A 3985-nucleotide genomic window follows, 5' to 3' on the forward strand; every position below is an offset into this window, starting at 1 on the left:
GCTATCTTCTGATAGTGCGGGTAACGGGACTTGCAGGGGGTTAACACAGTGGATACGTAGTATACTGGTTTTTGAAGAGGGAATTTATGCCCTTCTGTCTCTCGTTCGACGACGAGTACCGCACTTACAACTTGATGCGTTGCTGCGATGTATAACAACATTGGTTCGCCCAGGTTGGGCGCAGCCAGGACCGGATTTGTTGCCAATACGGCCTTTATTTCTTCGAGTCCGGCGGTGGCAGCATCCGTCCACTCAAAGTGTTCGGTGCGCCTAAGGAGGCGTTAGAGGGGCAATGCCTTTTCTCCTAGACGGGAGATAAAGCGGCTTAGAGCCACCACGCATCTAGTCAATTTTTGTATTTGCTTGAGGTCTTTTGGGATATCTAGCTGTGACAGAGCTCGGATCTTGGCTGGGTTTGCTTCAATTCCTCTACCGGATACGATGAAGCCCAGCAGCTTTCCAGCTGGTACGCCGAAAACGCATTTTTTCGGATTCAGCTTGATGTCATATGCTCTGAGGTTGTCGAATGTGAGCCTCAAGTCGTCTACTAGAGTTTTGACGTGTTTAGTTTTGACGACTACGTCGTCTACGTATGCCTCTACTATTTTGCCGATCTGGGTAGCCAGACATGTCTGAATCATGCGCTGATATGTTGCGCTGGCGTTTTTAAGTCCAAAGGGCATCGTGTTGAAGCAGAATGGTCCATATGGAGTAATGAATGCCGTTGCGGCTTGATCCGCTTCTGTCATCTTGATTTGATGATAGCCGGAGTATGCGTCCAGGAAGCACAATGAATCGTGCCCTGCAGTGGCATCGATGATTTGGTCGATGCGGGGGAGGGGGAAGGGATCCTTTGGGCAGGCTTTATTTAAGTCTTTGAAATCGACACATAGGCGCCAGGATTTGTCCTTCTTTGGTACCATTACCAGGTTTGCTAGCCAATCCGGATGTTTGATGTCTCTGATGAATCCGGCTTCCAATAGTTTGGCTAGCTCTTCTCCCATTGCCTGTCTTTTGGGTTCGGAAAATCGTCGAAGAGTCTGTTTGACTGGCTTGAATCCTTTTAGGATGTTGAGGCTGTGTTCTGCCAATCTGCGTGGGATTCCGGGCATATCCGAGGGGTGCCAGGCAAAAAATGTCCCAATTTTCCCGAAGGAATTCTCGCAGTGCGGCGTCTACATCAGGGTTCAATTGTGCCCCGATGGAGGCCGTCTTTGTCGGGTCCGTTGGGTGGACCTGGAATTTTACTATTTCATCTGCTGGTTTAAAGGAGGTGGACTTGGATCTCTTATCGAGTATCACATTGTCCCTATTCGCCGTAGAGTGCAGCGCGGTGAGTTCCTCTGCCGCTAGGGCTTTGGATAGTGCCTCTAAGGCTAATGCGGCTGTCTTGTTTTCGGCACGGAGTGCTATGTCCGGATCACTAACGAGAGTGATTGTTCCGCCGGGCCCAGGCATTTTGAGCTTCATGTACCCGTAATGGGGTACAGCTTGAAAAATTGTGAATGCCTCTCATCCTAATATAGCGTGATATCCGCTGTTGAACGGGGCCACTTGGAACGTGACTTCTTCGGATCTGTAATTGTACGGCGAGCCGAATACCACATCGAGTGTGATTTTTCCTGTGCAGCGCGCCTCCCGGCTAGGGATTATTCCTCTAAAGGTTGTGCTGCTTCGCTCAATGCGGCTCCAGTCTATTTCCATTTTTTGAAGGGTTTCCTCGTAGATGAGGTTTAATCCGCTGCCGCCATCCATGAGGACTTTTGTAAGTCGAAAGCCGTCCACTATTGGACTAAGTACCAGTGCGGCTGGAGCTCGGGCTGTTCGAAATTTAGGTTCGTCGCTGGCGTTGAAGGTGATGGCTGTGTCGCTCCATGGATTGGTTGTTGCTACTTGGTAGATTTCGGCGAGGCTGTGGATTGTTCGTTTCCGCATATTACTTGAAGCGAAAGTCTCGAAGACTGTTGATACCGTACCGATGTTGTTGGAGTGGTTTTCCGGGGCTAGAAGCTCCTCGCCACTTTTGGCCACCTGCCGTAATATCCAACATGCTCGAAGGCTATGTGTTGGGATGGCGCCCTCTGTACTGTGAATTTTACAGGGTCCGCTAAGCCATCCCTCCAGTACGGTTCCGTGCCCTTTATGGGGTTTTTGCTTTTTGGTTTTTGTATCTGGTGCCTGAGTGTAATGCACCCTTTTGTTGCAGACTAGGGTTGTATTCGGGGCCGGATTGTCCCAAAACTTATTTTCGGTTGTCCGGAAACTCTCCATCGCACAGTACTTCCGTACTATGGACGCCAGGTCGGCGAAGCGTGTAATTTCACGACGGCTGACGGCGTTCAAGATTCCCTCGTCCGTGCAATTATTGCAAAAAATTGAGATTGCGTTTTCCTCTCGGCAGTCCTTTATCCTGTCCATAACCAGGAGGAATCTGGCCCAGTAGTGATGTACTGTCTCAGCGGGCTCTTGCCGGATTAGAGATAGATCGCATATGTCTGGGCGGGTGGGTGGGATTAGGTCCGGAACCCTACCCATCTCAAGGCTCGAAGGCCGAGAAGTTTCCAAATTTGGAAGCTTGGATCGCTGGACGTTGTCCAACGAGTCTGGTCCGATGCCTGACTTTAAGTTCAGTGCTTGATCGAAGTCCGTCCCTCCGCGGGAATCCGGCATGGGGGGTTTGGGAGCCCGGACATGACTAGTTTTCAATACAGGAGAAGAGTCGCCGCATTGTTCCTCTATCACTGCGACGTGGTGGGTGACCTGGGGGGAGTTAATCTCTCTCAGATCAGTTTTAAGCCCAATCTGATTGTAGTCTGTAGCGACTCCCAGGGCGGCGATGCAATCCAAGAGCTCGTTTACGGACGAGAGCTCTATTGGATCCAGCTGCTTGGCGAATTCCGAGCTGACGTGAAGATTGCTTTTGACGACTTGAGAGGTCATTGTCGAAGCGGTGGCCGGACAGGCGGTCATAAGAAAACCACCTAGCCGGATAGTTTGGCCGGCAGCCAAGGCTCCTTTGGTGAAAATACCGTCCTTGAAGACGGGAGGAGGCATCCTTCCTATCGGTGACGGCACAGAGGAACTCTCAATGAAAGCACCAATGTCGGTGTCAAAACCGGCGGATCTCGGGTAGGGGGTCCCGAACTGTGCGTCTAGGCGGATGGTAACAGGAGACGAGGGACACGATGTTTTACCCAGGTTCGGGCCTTCTTGATGGAGGTAAAACCCTACGTCCTGCTTGATTGATATTGATATTGTGGATGTTTACAAGAGTGGATCTACCACGAGATCAAGGAGGCTAAACCCTAGAAGCTAGCCTATGGTATGATTGTAATGGTTGTTGTTGTGTCCTACGGACTAGAGCCATCCGGTTTATATAGACACCGGAGAGGGCTAGGGTTACATAGAGTCGGTTACAATGGTAGGAGATCTACATATCCGTATCGCCAAGCTTGCCTTCCACGCCAAGGAAAGTCCCATCCGGACACGGGACGAAGTCTTCAATCTTGTATCTTCATAGTCTTGGAGTCCGATCGATGATGATAGTCCGGCGGATGATAGTTCGGCTGATGATGGTAGTCCGGCTATCCGGACACCCCCTAATCTGGGACTCCCTCAATGGTGAAAAAGGTGAAATGTGGTATCGACAAGGGCATTTCCAAATACAAGTGCTTCCACATTGATGATAAAGATACTCTTTTCTTCGAGGATCGTATTGTGGTTCCTAAAGGCGATCTAAGAAAAGTCATTATGAACGAGGTACACAATTCCCTTCTATCCATTCATCCTGGAAGTACAAAGATGTACCATGACCTCAAGCAGTCGTATTGGTGGACTCGAATGAAGCGAGAAATTGCTCAATTCGTGAATGAATGTGACGTCTGCAGAAGGGTGAAAGCATAACACCAATGACCAGCTGGTCTCCTCCAACCTCTTGCTATTCTAGAATGGAAGTTTGACCATATTGAGATGGACTTCGTGATTG

Source organism: Triticum aestivum, chromosome 4B (assembly GCF_018294505.1).
Source record: "Triticum aestivum cultivar Chinese Spring chromosome 4B, IWGSC CS RefSeq v2.1, whole genome shotgun sequence".
Lineage (NCBI taxonomy): Eukaryota > Viridiplantae > Streptophyta > Magnoliopsida > Poales > Poaceae > Triticum > Triticum aestivum.